Source organism: Lontra canadensis, unplaced genomic scaffold (genome assembly GCF_010015895.1).
Source record: "Lontra canadensis isolate GAN:19392208 unplaced genomic scaffold, GSC_riverotter_1.0 scaffold110, whole genome shotgun sequence".
Lineage (NCBI taxonomy): Eukaryota > Metazoa > Chordata > Mammalia > Carnivora > Mustelidae > Lontra > Lontra canadensis.
Window position 1 is genome coordinate 3978578 of NW_022631104.1, and position 16766 is coordinate 3995343.

At 41.8% G+C, this 16766-nt stretch overlaps 1 pseudogene; it reads left to right on the plus strand.

Moving 5' to 3' along the window:
* Positions 1-162, plus strand: LOC116856618 (annotated as a pseudogene).
* Positions 163-16766: the final 16604 nt, after the last annotated feature.

The following is a 16766-nucleotide window of genomic DNA, read 5'->3' on the forward strand; positions in this document are numbered from 1 at the left end:
ATCACTTCTTGGCCTTTTGGCTAAGATCAAGTGTAAATAAAAACTTGAAAAAAAATAACCTTGGAAAAGGCCTTAGCCTTTTAGGCAGAGGATGCCTTTTAGGCAGAGGATGACCAGAATTTTCAGACGTTTACTGCTGGGAGTGAAAACTGGTGAAACTTTTCTATAAAATCGTGTGATGTAACAAATGTCTTTAAAATGTTTGTGTCCAAAAAAAAAAAAAAAATGTTTGTGTCCTAGCAGTTACACTTCTAGGAAATGGCTCCAGGTTAGAGATGGGCTAATCATTGGGAAAATGTTGATGATATACTTTCAGGTAAACAAGGTGGTTTACAAAATTTTATGTATAATATGATTTCCATTATTATTCAGATGTAAGTATTTAAAAAGACCGAACCAGACAGATTGACTCAAAAAATGTTAACAATGGCTAGATCTGGGTAGGTAGGTAGGTTGGGGGTTGGATTTCTAATTTTTTCTTTCTGCTTTCCAACTTTTTAATATTTTTCTACATGGAGCCATCTGTCACTTACATAATAAAAAGTTTTTTTTTTAAGTAAGTTTTTGCTGCAAATAGCAAAGGCGCTAAGATTTAGCATATTCACTTAGCAAACCAACCCTAATGTATGCTTAGGATGGTACAACAGTTCTCATTCCCGTTGTCATTCTTTTTTCCTTCAGTCTAGGCCAGCGCTGTCTGTTAGAACTTACTGCAGAGATGGGAATTTTAAATCTATCTGTGCTGTCCAGTATGATACCCACTAGCCACATGTGGTTACTGAGCACTTGAAATGTGACTGGCATGACTCAAGAACTGAATTTTTAATTTTAATTTTAAAAGCTCCATGTGGCTGGTGGCTACCTTCAGAGGTGAACAAGACATTTAAAAAGCTACCTGGTTATATGTGTGTGTGTGTGTGTGTGTGTGTGTGTGTGTGTGTATTCCCCCAGGTTTTCACAAGGGTGAGTCCTTCTACACCTGCATTTGTGTCCACACTCTCTCGGGGTCTCCTCTGTTTCACTTTCAACAGAGGATTCCCATATCCACAGTCAGATCTTGGTCCCTTGCCTGAGAACTATATTCTTATTTCTGAGTTCATGCTAGACATTTTCACCTTGCTGTCCTCAATATGTTTAGCTCACAGGTCTTCCCATTCTGCATGGAAAAATAGCCCCTCTTCTATAAATGGTAAATTCAATCTCTAGACACCCAGGTGTAAACCTCGATGCCCTCTTTTGCACCCTGTTTCCAACCACAAGGATGTCCATTTGTGTCTATCTGTCATTCCCTACATTTCTACTTTGAAGTCTTTAACTCCTTATGCGGAGAATTCTCAGCTTCCAGTTGGTCTCTCTGCATCTTTATTACAGTTCCAGGAGCTCCATCCTGAAACCACAGTGTATATGCTTCCTAATATGTCATTAATTCACATTCATTCTGCAAACACTGTAGAATACCTGCTGTGTTCATGGCACCATGCTGGGTGCTGAAAGGGGTACAAAACAGGATGGGATATACTTCCTGCCCACAGGCATTGCAGTCAAGTCTATGATCTGCAACTTGAGCAAAATGAAATTGGCCAGGTGCCATAGTAGAAGCCTGCAGATGGGCTGTGGGAGTTCCAAGAAGTAAGAAATTACAGTATCAAAGAAAATCAATGAAAACATAGGTTTGAAGATTGATAAAATGGATGTAAGAGGAGGGAAGTGGTAGGACCATTGGAAAGGTTTCAAATAGAGACAAGAAAAGGAGAGGTGGAGCTAGTAAACTGAGAACCTGGCCCCAGATCCCCATGTTGTTGAACAGCAGGTTCAAGAAGGGAAGGCAGAATGGGAGAGGTGGGAAGTAAGGGACCCCAATGGAGTCATTGGTGGAAAACCAACTGTGCATCCCAAGAGAAGAAGACAAAACCCAACACATGAAAAATGAATGGAAATATATTTTTCATGCAACATGGCTTCTGAACATAAACCAAGCATCTCCCGTGTTTCCTAGCTGAAAAACAGCCACTTAGTCCAATGTCAGGATAAGCTGGCTGTTTGGGCTGTGTTGAACTTCCTGAAAGAAGTTATCATACACTTAAAATGATCAACATTCTTTTTTAGGGGTGACTTGCAGGATTTTTTGAGGGAAAATTCAACAATCCTTTTTTTATCTAACTACAAGATTTATTGTCGTTTCACATCCTAATAATAAATTTGACAATTCTTAATGTTTGGAATTTGAGCTGGCTCTAGAACATAACCTCCTTCTAACATGTGATCCACTGATGACCTAGTGATGGAGGGGGGGAGGGTGGAATCCAGAGTTTGAGATCTCAGAATCATTTTCAGTAAAGGACAAGATGATGTTGGTATTTACACATCCCAAAATAACAGTGGAGATTTATCCAGAGTTCCCACTGCATACTGGTCATTATGTTACTTCCTGGGGTATCAGAGATGAATAAGACACTGTCCCTCAGATGAGGAGTTTTACAGGAGATATGCAGAACTCTGGTATGGGGGTGGGGATGGATTGTCTGATGTAGGCCATTGTGTGACACTGGAGATGTTTTGGGAGCAAGCTAGCTTAGCTGAAGCAGTAGGTTTGCATAAGAAGTTAATTAAATACAAATCTGAAAGGGAGGTCTGTGCATACTGGGATGTGCAGTGAGGAGCCACTGAGAGTTCTTCGCACCAAGAAAGCAACAGAATAAAAACTATACTTGAGGAAAATTTCTATCTTATAACCTATTGTCTTTTTCTATTTTAGAAAACCAAGATGCATGAATCAGACCCACAGCTAAATGAAAGATTTGAACCAGGTAGGGAGGATTCTGACTAGGAGACTTTGCTGAGAGGACAGAGAATCTAAAGTCATGGAGCCCTGGGTAAAAAAGCCCTGGGTGGTCTCAGACACAAAGAAATTCTTGACTCTAGTATTTCCTGACCCACTGTTGCAAAACGATAGCCATTTCATTTGAGAAGTGCCCCATGGGAGCCCCGGAGTGACCTCAGTCAGGATGTTCTCAAACGTAACAGAGCCAGTGCATTAACCTGCCAAGACTTGCCTTATTTAAAAAACTTGGTGGGTCATTTTGCCTCTGAAGGAGCCCATAGATCATTTGTGAAGGAACCAGAAGACTCTGTTGGAAATTCTCTCGATGGTGATGCTCAACAGTTTGGGTTAGGATTTTATTGCTTTGAGCTGCAAGCCACGATGAAACCCATGTAATAGAGGCCATCTGAAATGTAGTTTCCATTAAGATATTAGGATGAGCAGGCAAGGACTTGAAAACAACTCTAATTAACTCAAGAACGTAGAAATTGGGTACCTGGATGGATCAGTTGGTTAAGCAACTGCCTTTGGCTCAGGTCATGATCCCAGAGTCCCAGGATTGAGTCCTGCATCAGGCTCCCAGCTTTGTGGGAGTCTGCTTCTCCCTCTGACCTTCTCCCCTCTCATGCTCTCTCTCGCAAATAAATAAAATCTTTTAAGAAAAGAAATAGAAATTGCACCAGAAAACTAGAGTCTTTGTTTAAAAATAGTCAAATGGGAATTCTAAAAATGAAACATAAATGCAGTATCAGAAGCTCAGAACTCAGTAGGTGGATTTAAGAGCAGAAAGGATGTGGCAGATGATGAGATGAGTAAATGCAACTTCAGGCCAATAGAAAATATCCCTGGAGAGAATATACTGTGAAATGCTCATTTCCTGGAATACTTTGCAGCAAAACAAAACAAAACAGAAACACAAACTACTAGACATTTTTTCCAAAGAAGACATCCAGATGGCCAACATATACATGAAAAGTTGGGCAACATCACTCGCTATCAGGAAAGGCAAATCAAAACCACATGAGACACCACCTCACACCTGTCAGAATGGCTAAAACTCAAGCCAAGAAACAACAGGTGTTGGCAAGAATGTGGAGAAGAAGGAACTCTTGGGCACTGCTGGTGGGAATTCACACCGGTGCAGCCACGGTAGAAAGGAGTATGGAGGTTCCTCAAAAAATTAAATACCATTGATCCAGGAATTCCACTATTGGGTATTCACCCAAAGAGTATGAAAACAATACTTCAAAATGATGAAAGGTACAGTGTAGGGAATGCAGTCAGTGGCATTGTAATAGCGTAATGTGGTGGCGGATGGTCGATACCTGTGGGGAGCATAGCGTACTGTATAGAGATTGAATCACTGTGTTGTACATGTGAGACCAATGTAGCCTTGTGTGTTAACTATATTTCAGTTAAAAAAAATACAAAGTACTGACATATGCAACAAGTGGAATTGACTCATAAAAAAAGTCATGTATGCAAAAGATGCAAAACACACACACACCAAGTATACTCTACGATTTCCTTTTTATGAAACTCAACAGGTAAAAATTATCCATGGGCAGTAAACATCCATGGTGGCTGCTTTTGGGAGACAGCTATGGACTAGGTAGGAGGAAACATACTTGGGTGCTAGAAACGTTCTGTATCTTGATTTGTACAGTGATTATGTGGGCACCGACATGTAACGTTTCACTGAGCTGGACACGGAAGTTCTGTGTACTTTATTGTGTATAAGAAATAGCTCAATTTTAAAAAATACCAGAAAAGATATTTTTCCCCTTATGATCCCTCTTTATTCTCTCTCACTTTTCTTTTGCTGGAAGGAAGGCCTTTTGGTATCTTCAGTTACTTCTATGGATGCTGGAAAGTCCTGCAAGAAGGAAGGGGCTTGAATGCATTCAGAAACCTGCAGAGTGTGTACCATGAGTCACTGCCCTTGGAGATAAGAAAAGTCAAGTTGTCCTTGGAGAGCATCTACTCTGCAGTCCAGAGGAAGATGGTCAAGACCTTGGCTTCTTGGTGAGGAAACACACCTCTTTAGAGGTACTACGATGCTGGCACTCCAGGGACATCCTGGAAAACTACTTTCAGCAAAAAGTAGTCTAGGCTTTTTTCAGTCATTACAAATAATGCACGTGCGTGCACAGTCAGCATATCTTGGGTCTTATGATGTGCAGCAGAGGAATTTAAAAGGAATCATTGTAGCCTAATTGGGAGCCCATTCTTACATTCTCATGGGAAGAGCTAGAAAGCATTTAGCCCCAAACTGAAGGGCAGCGGGAGGAACTGCGGCTGAGGAGAAAGAGGTCCTGCGGACTCTTAACCCAGATCGTCTCTGCTCACTCTGTGTTGCTTTGCCAAGTTCCGCTGTCACTCCTCTAAGTCATTACCTGCCCTCTCTGCTTTTCCCTCTGAGACAGATCAGGCCACCAGAATTGTCCAGATGGACCAGATGCATGGTCGCTAGGTTCTGCCTTACTTAAAGACTTTCTGTTTGGATTTGCAGAAACGTGTTGAGTCTCTAAGTGGGAAGTACAGATAACCAGGAGGGATTTGGTAGAACTGGTGGGTGAAGAACGGGCTTTGAAGAGAAGCCAGCTGAGACTTTGTGGCTAGGCCGAGAGGAAGAGCCCCCTTTTAGTCACTAGAGACCAGTCCCAAGGTTTTAGCCAGATCAAATGCTTAAATTGCTTCCTTTTAAAACATATGTACGAGAACGCTTAGCTGGCCTGGAATTTTCAAATGATTTGCGTTGTGGACAGAGAAAGTGGGAGTATATTTATGCATACACCACGTTATTCATTGTGTAAACCCTCAAAATGCATCCGTGTCAAAAACGAGCATGTCCTTATTGAATACACATGACCTGAGGGGGACCTGAGCCCTCTCCTCCTTCTGTTGGATGAAACCTCTAGGAATGGTCATAGTTCCCTCACTTCCTGACAGCCACACAGTTCCAAGCCAGGACATGGAAATATAATGAGTCTGAGGTCCCCCTCTCCTCCAGGGTTTACAGAATCGGGGGGAACCTGGGACAAAGCTCTTCTCACCAAGAAACCTCAGGTTTAAGTAATTCTGTGGATTTGAGAAGGTGGCTTCACATTCTGAATTACTCGTGACTCATCAAAAGAAGGAAATACTCTAACAGATCCACTTCCCTTTTTCCTAGTGCGGAGGTGTGCGGAACAAAAGATAAAAAAGTGAGTCAATGTATTTTTTTGTTTAAGTTGAAGACTCTCCATTGAATTAGGATGCAATTAGATTACAATGGGAACCATGGTGGACCTTTACTAGATAGGGTTGCATAATTAGGCCTGAGAGATAGAGATTTGTACAGTGATTACGTGGGTACTGACATGCAATGTTTTCACTCCACTCAACCATCTGTCTACCCATTTTCCACCCACCCATCCATTTATCTGTTCATCAGCTCACCCTTTACCCATCCATCTATGCATCTATCCACCCACCCAACAATTTACCCACCCATCCAACCATCTACCCACCCAACCATCCACTCATCCATCTATCCACCCACCCATCTATCCATCCAATCCATTTACTCATCCTTCCATCCACCCATCCATCCACCCACCCACCCAGCCATCTACCCATCCACACATACACTTATCCATCCATCCATTTATCCATCCATCCACCCACCCACCCAGCCATCTACCCACCCACACATACACTTATCCATCCATCCATTTATCCATCCATCCACCCATCCCCAATCCATTCATCCAACCATCTACCCACCCATGCATCCATCCATCCATCCATCCATCCACCCATCCTGTCAACATTTATTGATTATACACTACGTACTAGACACAGTTCTAGGCTTCAGAGATACTCCACTGGTCAGAGCAGAAAACGCCTTTTCTCTCATAAGCCTGCATGTAAGTCAGGAAGACAGACCAAAAAACCCAAGTAAATGCTTCCTTGTGTGCCACAAAGAAAACAAGAGTGATGACAAAACAGCTGGAAAATGATTGGTGATTACTCTGGGTTCCAGTTCAAACCCCTTTGAATATAGACATTCTTCTCTCACAGTTAAGTTTTCTCTTCTAAATTCTTCTGCAGTGAACATTTGGGTCCAATTTATGAAGTTTTTATTGGGTACATTGCAGTGGTGGTGCAGGATTTATTGTGCTTTCTTGATGGCAAATGTTTGTATGCAAAGTCTGCCTGAAGAAGCACACAGGAAGCAACTCATCAAGATAAAGGGAGGGTTATGGAATTCTGGAACAGGAGACAGACATGGAGTTCACTTTATAGCTCTCTTGGTCTCCTGAGATCATATATAAATCAGTGATGGTATATTAAGTTTCTCTCAGCCTCCGTAGAGGGGGGGAGCCAGTCCTGGACTCACTGGAATGTCACTGCTCTGCACAGATGGTTCATTGCTGGAAGGAGGAGAGGCATGTGCTCACACACAGCACGGTGAGGTTTGGACCCAGGACCCTAGTGGGAGCCTGGAGGTCAAGGTAAGTAGATTATGAGTCATGACAGCAAAGCTTCCCCCATCCTTGCCCTCTACTTCCCTGCTTCTTCCCTCCCTTGTCTTTCAACCTTCAAACTGCTGAAACCAGCCATCCACACCCAAGGCCTTGTCAAATTGTCGGTGTCTTCCTCAATGGCCCTTCTGATGGCTTCCTGTAAATGCCAGACATGATGCTTTCCTTTCTGTCCCGGTCTTGTCCTACTTCTGTGGCGCTTCACACTGACTCCTTATTTCTTCTGGAAAATACTTTTTCTTTGACTTTTGGGATGCCACTCTTTCTTAGTTCCCTTCCAGTTCTGGAGGCAGGGAGCCAGATGGACAATTGGGAAGGGCATAGGTGGGAAAAGCTTCAGAAAGTAGGTGGACTGGCTTCAGGTGAGCTGAGAGGGATAAGGGGATGATGAGTTCAAGGTGGCAGGAAAGAAGGCAGGGCCATGCCTTCTCCCCAGCCCCTCATTTCTTCTCTAAAAGACACATGTAACTGAGCTATTCTGTTCTCTTTTTGTAGAGATGAGTTTCTAGGATCAGCTCACATCAGGAGGGTAAGTGAGATATCTTCCATCATGTCAAAGTCAAATTCTGTGAACCTTTATGATTAACAATGGTTTTCAACCCTGGGGGCATTCAGCAATCTCTAGAGACATTTTTAGTTGCCACAGCCTGGGGCAGGGGAGCAGGGCCACTAGCTAGCAAGAGGCCAAGGATGTTGCTAATTATCCTACAATGCACAGGACACCCCCCTGCGGCAAAGAATTATCCCACCCCAGGTGTCAGTGGTGCCAAGACTGAGCAATGCTGATGTATGCTCTTCTTAATTTTCTTCTTAATCTTCTAGGGTTTTTTTTTTGTATTTTTGGTTTTTTGGGTTTTTTTAGCCACCAGTTAGCATTAGCATAGTTCAGTAGTTCTCCAACTTCAGCAAGATCACCTGGAGGACTCTATACAACACAGATCACCAGGCCCTGCCCTCCCAGATTCCCATTCAGCAGATCTGGGGTACAGCCCTAGATTTCACATCTTTAATGAAGTCCTGGGTGATGCTGCCTTTCTGAGGACCACACCTTGAGAACCCCCACTGTAGTTTTACTGGGAGAGGTCTAAGTACCGAGCTAAATAAGGGGCTCTTGGACCCCCTGAGTCCAGCATGCCATGATCCCAGCATGGGACAGAGGCTGGGCAGTTTTCTTGCTCAACCTCAGAGAGAATGAGGGATCCTGTGTGTGTGTGTGTATGTGTGTGTGTATGTGTGTGTGTGTGTGTGTGTGTGTGTGTGTGTGCAGTACACACACCTTGCTTACCCCAGAATAGTAAATGTGCCATTTGAAGCAAGTGTACATCTTTTATGGTCTGGTTTTACTCCATTTTGGATCAAGTTCAATGTTCCAGGTTAGTAGACAGACACAAGACAACACTGATCCATGGTTCCAACCAGGAACTCATTTAAATTGAAGCACACACATGAAAATAATTCTTGAGGCTCTAACTTCATTTTAATAAAAAAAAAATCTTCCTGCCCCCAGAGTAGTGTCATGTGCATTTTACATCATTATACAGATAAACAAATATTTACAAATCCTACCAGCTCAAAATTGCCATTAATGCCAAAGCTCTGTCCATCCACATATATATATATATATATATATATATATATATATATACACATATATATATACACATATGTATATATATATGTGTGTGTGTGTGTGTGTGTGTGTACATCTATCTCCATGAAACTATCACCATCATCATGATAATAAATGTATTATCCCTCACCAAAGTAGCCTTAAATCCCATTGTAATTTCCCCAAGCAATCACCCATCTACTTTCTGTCACTTAGGTCACTGCAGATCAACTTGCATTTTCTAGAATTCTATATTTTAAAAAAATCATGCAATATGCACTTCTGGCTTCTTTCATTCAGCATAATTTTTTGAGATAGATCCACATCAATGCATGGGTCGATAGCTGACCTGTTTTATGCCTGGGTAGTATTCCCTTGCGTGGGTATGCCACAATTTGTTTATCCATTCATCTGGTTGGTCAACCTTTGGGTTGTTTCCACTTTTTTGGTTGTTACTAAAACTGCTGTAAATATTTGTGTATAAGTCTTGGGTGGACATGTGCGTCCTCTCTCTTGGAGAAGTACATAGGAGTGGAATGGCTAGCTCAAATGGGAAGTACATGTTTCAACTTTTTAAGAAATTGTGGTACTGTTTCTCAAAGTGGTTGTAGCATTTTCTGCTTCTACCAGCAGGGGATGAAGGTTCCAGTTGCTCCATATCTTCACCAATCTTAGTATGGTTCAGCTTTTTTAAGTGTAGCTGTTGTGTTATGTGTGGGGTAGTGTCTCACTTCAGTTTTGATTTCCCTGTTGTGTTAGGATGTTAAAAGTCTTCTTGCATGCTTGTTTAACTACCTTCTATCTCTTTGGGTAAAGTGTCTGATCAAATGTTTCACCCATTTTGAATTGGGTGGTTTGTATTTTTGTTGAGTTTTGAGAGCTATCGATGTATTTTGGATACAAGTTCTCCCTCAGGTAGGTGATTTACAAATATTTTCTGTTGGTTTGTGGCTTGTCTCCTCATTCTGTTAACAGGGAGACCACGGGCTGGAAGAGGCCTTGAGGTAAGTTTACTCTGAGGCTCTTGTTCTGTAGATGAGGAAAATTGAACCAGAAAATTCATGTGACTTGTCCAGGGCTGCACAGTGAATGGGTGACTGAGCTCAGATCAGGTCTTTTGTCTCCCAGCAGGTTTGCCTCTTTGAGCTTCATCCATGAAATAATTTAACTTAGGTTATTGACAAATAAAATATCCAGTCAAACTAGCTATATGTCATCATGAAGACCCAAAGATGTGTTTTTAAACTCTACCAACCTTCCCCAAACTTAAAAAAAATACTGATTAGATTCAAGCTGGTATTCTAAGTAGACAGATCCACTAAATCAGCTCTCTTTAGAATGTTAGTATGCCTAGAACCATTCACCCACTCTAAATGATATCTTGTGATTATTCTCAGACCACCCAAAAGAAGAGAGGACACAAAATTCCTCTTCTGACCCACAACCTGGTCAGATTTGGCTCGAGGACCCTTGTGGGAGCCAAGAGGGCAGCAGATGTTTCTGACCAGTGAGTAGATTTGGGTGGGTGGATGGGAGGAGCTTGTCAAACAGATACTGGGACATAAGAGATCACAGATCTAGAGGACCATAACATTAGAAGGGAGTTTGGAATGCATCTTTCCCCCTCCAGCCCATTCACTGCTATATAAAGGGCATGCTTATTGGCCTTGCCCATAGTCACCCACTGACAGCTGAAATGTGATTCAGTTGCGAGATGACTGTGACAGGTGTACATGGAGACTAGGAAAATGGGATTGAGGGCCAACCATTCTGATACTGAATGGAGAAAGGAAGAAAGAAAATTCTGAAAGCTTTTAAAAGGAGAATTTATTATGTTGGTCATGATCTCAACTGTGGCATCAAGTAAGGACAGAAATCCTATGGGGCTCAAGCCGTTTTGCTCCCCATTTATGGCTTACTTTATCCATAGCTCTATGGAGGCACAGAGCAATTTTGCAGACATTTTTTTTCCCTTCAACAGTTACAAGCTGACACAATCTCCAAGGTGAAATGTAGCATGGATCCATGTATGCAGGCTTAGTTTTAGGTTTCAAAAGTCAATTCCTTAAGCACAGCTTGGTATAGGCAGAAGCATTCTTGCATCTTTTGAACTAGTGAAACCACATTTGGACCATGCCTTGAGCTCCTGGAACATTAGAAAATTGTTACCATATTTGAAAGGTGGGTGGTGAGAGGACTGGAAACCATGTTGTATGGGGAAGGGTTGGAGAAGTTGATTTTGAACAAAGCCTGGGGAGGAGAATCATTAGCTGGGATGGTAGTCTTTAGTTATTGAAAGGGTACCATATGGAAGAGGGATTCCATTTCTTCTGAACTGCCCTTGATGATTAAGCTAGAATCAAGGGGAAGAAACATACATGAAGACACGTCTGGCTTCCTGAAATGACACACTTTCTGTTAGTTTTCACTTGGATAGGCTGTCTCACCGAGGAGTGACCTGAGAGGTCATACTGTGTTTCTTGCATCTGTAAGAAGTTAGGGTTTGCAGTCCTCGAGGAGCTCTTACCTGTGCTAAGATTCAACACCTACACCTTCTTCCTTCTCTTTCCCCTCTTTCTCTTTTCCTGGTGCATTGCCCTGTATGGGTGCTCAGAGCATGCACAAGACTGTATGAGACAGATTTTACTTTCTCTTTGTAGGCACTCCATATTGTCACTAGTAGACTACTAAGTATATATTATTGCTAATATACTATGAATATACCCCTTTACTAAGGGATGAAGTGAAAGAGAACTCTTCTTTGGCTTACAGATGTTTTCTCACTTTGTGAATCGGTGTTCTCCAGAGAAACAGACCCAATAAAATGTATATATATGGGAAGAGATTTATTTCAAGAAAATGGCTCACATGAATGGGGAGGATGGCACACTGGAGACTCAGGAAGGAGCTGCAGGTCAAGTTCAGAAGTTGGGTACTGGTTCTGGAGAGGACAGCCTTTAGTTCTAGTTAGGTCTTCAACTGATTAGGCAAGGCCCACCCACATTTTGGAGGGTGATCTACTCTAATCGGAGTCCATTTAAATGTAAATATCATCCAAAAACACCCTCACAGGAACACCCAGAATAATGTCTGAGCAAATCTCTGGGTACCCCATGGCCCAGCCAAGTCAACATATAAGATCAGCCATCCCCCCCTACCCTGCCATATATAGCTTTTTGTGTCTATATCTGGAACACTCTTTGGCAAATTTTGTAGAAGCAAGCACATTTATTTACTCTTCTTGTGTTAGTCATCAATGTTAATCCCTGGATCAGTCCCCAAGAAGCAAGAACTTTCATTTCCCTATGCGAAGTTTCTAAAATAGTCAAATTCATAGAATCACAGAGAGGATGGTAATTACCAAAAGCTGGGGAAGAGGAAATGGAGATGTATTAATCAATAGGCATAAAGCCTCCTTTGAGCAGGAGGAATTAGCCCTGGAGAAGTGCTGTACAACATTGTCCCTATCTCCCAACAATTCTATATATACCCTAAGCATTTGTTAAGAAGGTTGATCTCTAAACAAATTGTGAACTGTTCTTACCATAATTTTTTAAAAAATTAGCTGAGGAGGTGGAGGTTTGGGGAGGCCAGGGGACTTGCCTGAGATTGTACAACCCTGAAGAGGCCAAGACAGGGTCCTGGTCTTACTGTGTCCACCACAGATGGTCTCAGCTGCTAGGCCATCCAGCCCCTCTGCAGAGGTGGACAGAACCTCAGGCTCACAGCAGAGCCTGGCCCTCTGCTTGGCCTCACAACATTTCACACCATGGGAGTTCTCACCACCTTCCCTATTCTTTGTCTAGGGAGCAGGCAGCTGGAGTCAGATATCAGAAAAGGGTGAGTGACATTCTAAGTATATGACTTGCTACCCCTCCAACCGCTATTCTCTGTCTAGGGAAAAGAGGGAGCAAAGTTTAAAACAAGGACATCTGCAAAGGGAATATAACTTGTCCAAGATGGCCTTGGGATCATGAGCAGCCATAGAGGAAAACCCTGTCTGGCATGCTTCCCCATAAATGACTTTGAGCACTAGTTTCTTCATTAAAAGAAATACTGTATTTTATTGGTTCTGGGCATGCCTGTTTTCACACTTTACCATCTCTGACACTGGGATGTGTCTCAGGTTGATGGCGTCTTATGTCATAGTCCACTTGGCAGCCATATATTTTTTCCCGTAAGAATATATTTTTAAAAACCATAGTACTAATGAAATATAGTTGCTATGTCATGTGACAATTGGGTCAGATCAACTGTTGCTTAAAATAGTTATTCATCAGAATAGATTCTGATCTTTGGATCTAGAACTTTGGATGCACTCTTCAAAATTTAAGAATTATCATGCAGAAAAATGAACTTTTATATGGGGTATGTGTGTGGTCTGTGGGTTTTAATCAGGTACAGGTTTACGAAATCACCACCACAGTTAGGCAGAACAACCCATTCACCCCTCAAAATCTCTGTTGTGTTATCCCTTCAGGGTCCTCCTTCCCTCTTCCCTCTTCCCAAATGCCCCCTAACCCCTGGCAATCACTGATTTCTTCTCTATAGTTGTATCTTTTTGAAATGGTCATATAAAGGGACTCTTCCAGTAGGCAAGCTTTGAGACAAGCTTTGAGACTAGCTTTTTTTCACTTAAAATGCCTTTGTGATTCATTTACATGTGTCAATAGTTGGGTCCTTTTTTCCTGAATAGTGTTTCCCTGTATGGGTGAGCTACAACTGTTAAATCACTCACCTGTTGAAGAAAGTTAACATGTTCCCATAATTAAGCAGCTCTACACAGAGCATCTATAAACATTCATGTACAGGTTCCTGTATGAACATAAGTTTGTTCATAAAAGAACATAAGTTTGTTTCTCGAGGGCAAATCCCCAGGTGTGGGATCATTGGGTCACATGCTGTATGCATGGTTTAGCTTCTAAGAGACTGCCAAACTGTTTTCCAAAGTGGCTGCACCGTTTTGTATTCCCACCAGCAATGTCTGAGAATTCTGGTTGCTCTGTATCCTTGTCAGTACTTAAGATTGTATATTTAATTTTAGCCATTCTAATAGGTAAAGAGTGGTATTTCTCTGTGATTTTAATTTGCATGATTATGATGGCTGGTGGCGATGGGCAACTTTTCATGGACTTGTTACCCATATATATTCTTTGATTCAGTATCTGTTTAAGTCTTTTGTCCACTTTGGGAATTGGTTGTTTTCCTATTGTTGAGTTTGAGGGTTCTTGATATATACTGGATACAAATCCTTTGTGGAATACACAATTTGCAAACATTTTAACACAAACTCTGGCTTGTTTTTTCATTCTCTTAAGATTGTCATTCACAAGGCAAATGTTTTCATTTTGGTGAAGTCCAACTTGTTTTTTAAAAAAATTAGAATTTTTGCTCTTGGTCATGTCAAAAAAAACTTTTTTGCCTAACCCCTAGGTCCCGCAAATTTTGTTTTCATGTAATGAAAAGATTTATAGTTTTACATTTTAATCTATAGTTCATTTTGGGTTAATTTTGTATAAAGGATGAGAATTTCAATTGAGGTTCCTCTTTTTTTTTTTTTTTTTTTTGCATACAGAGTTTGACTATTCTAACAGTGTTTGTTGGAAAGACTATCCTTTCTCCTTTGAGTTGCTTTTGAAGCTCTTTCTGAAACTAATGGGCCATATTAAGTGGGCGTGTTTCTGGAATCTTTGTTCTGTTTTTCCCTTTTTTACCAATACACACTCTCTCAATTATAGTAAGTGGCTCATTTTGGGTTTAAATAAATGTCATTCTATGAATGGGATTTGTCACATCTGTGTAGTGTGACATGTTGACCTAGGCTGGGTCGACACAGTGGTAAGAATCAGAAGACTAAGGAAGCTTCAAAGAGGCGAGAGTTCGTGCCTCTGAGATGTGGAATCTAGAGAACGGAAAGGCTGAGGTGTACGGCTGTAGTTCTCCATTATACTCTGAGTCAGTTACACTCTGACTTTTAATACTTCTTTATCTGTTTTACTTTGAAATGTTCAGTATCATTTTTTTGTTACTTAAAAAAGGAATGGAGATAAATGGGCCCCATCAGTGGGCATTTTAGAGGTACTGGTAATGTTCTGCTTTTTCTTCTGGGTACTGTTGAGTGGGTGTCTTCCTCTTGCACAAACCCACTGGCCTGTCTGCTTAAACCCTGTGCGCTTTTCTCCAAGTGTGGCACATACTCTAGTCAAATAGTTTAGGGAAAATGTAGCCACCTCAGGGATTGGGATTGTGAGCTTAGAGATAAGATATAGATATTTACTTTTCACATTATAACCTTCTGTTATATTATTTCCCCCCCCGTGTTCTGATGTATTACCTTTACAAAATAATATTTAAAGGGATTTTCAGCATGTCGGCTATAAGGAGAGAAGGAAGTGGACCTTTATATATACACATGGTGAAGATGGCCAGGATAAACCTCTAAGAGAAAAAAAAAAAAAGCTGTGGAACAGTATGGTATAGTATGATGCTTAAAAAAAAAATAAAGGAAAGACTGGAAAGCATCTACCCATGGCTTGGCTGTTTTTCTTCCTTAACTGTGTATTTCCTTAATTGTATGTGTAAGGGCCAGGATTCTGAGAGGCAGTGGGGGTTCCATTTTCAATGTTATACTTTGCAGCACGGGACTTTTCCAGAATGAACATGTATCCATTTGATAATTATATAAAAAGGAAAAAGAAGTGGGAAAGTTAGTTATAAAATAATAAAATTAATGGACACCCTGATGTAGGCATTTTGGTCGATCTTAGGCAGTCACGTCTGTTGGGATCTCTTTGAGACCATGACCTCAATATCTGTAAGTCTGGCACGTGGTAGATTCTCACTCGACGCTATTTCAGATAAAACATGGAAATAATAAAAGTATTTCTTGGTACTTGTTCGTTAGTGTCACTGTTTTGTTTTGGCTCATTAGTTTCAACTTTTCTTTTTTCTTTTTTTTTAAAGATTTTATTTGTTTATTCAACAGAGAGAGATCACAAGTAGGCAGAGAGGCAGGCAGGCAGGAGAAGCAGGCTTCCCACTAAGCAGAGAGCCTAATGCAGGGCTCGATCCCAGGACTCTGGGATCACTACCTGAGCCAAAGGCAGAGGCTTTAACCCACTGAGCCACCCAGGCGCCCCCAACTTTTCTTTAGGTTGTCTTTTTCACCAATGCACTGTGATCGATTGATTCTGCAGAACATGACTTAACAAGACCCCAGAGCTGGGGAGGGGAAATCAGGCAGGTGTCAGAGGCCATCTGTCCCCATCACCGGGAACCCTAGCCTATACAACGCCCTTTCTCATCCTTACTTACATGACCCCTCTATTTGAGATGTATGGCCCAGAGGTAGCCTCCCACTTGACGTAAGAACGGCTCTCTGACACGGATGGCGTGGGGCTGAACCCTTGTCATGAGTACCCCTTCACCTTCAGATAGTCAAGCACCTTATGTGTCTCCCTAAAAAGATGCTGTGAAAATAAGCAATAGATTTGCCCCTATTTTATTAATGACACTAATGTTGCAAAAGCCACGGAACATGCCCCACATCACCCAACCAGTAAGCCGTGGAGGCAGACCCCTTCCAGACCCCTTTGTTTATGTAGCTTTGCACATCTGTCTGGCCACACTCCTGCAAGCCTTTGGAATTCAAAGATCGAGAGGCTTCATTCAGACTTGGGCTGTCTGTCCTCAACCCCCTTTCCAACATCCTCCCGTCTCCTCAGTGGTTCTCTCTGTCTGGATAACTGGGGCCACCACTCTCATGGGCATCAACGCAACAACTCTTTATGTACGTGCTGGACACAAG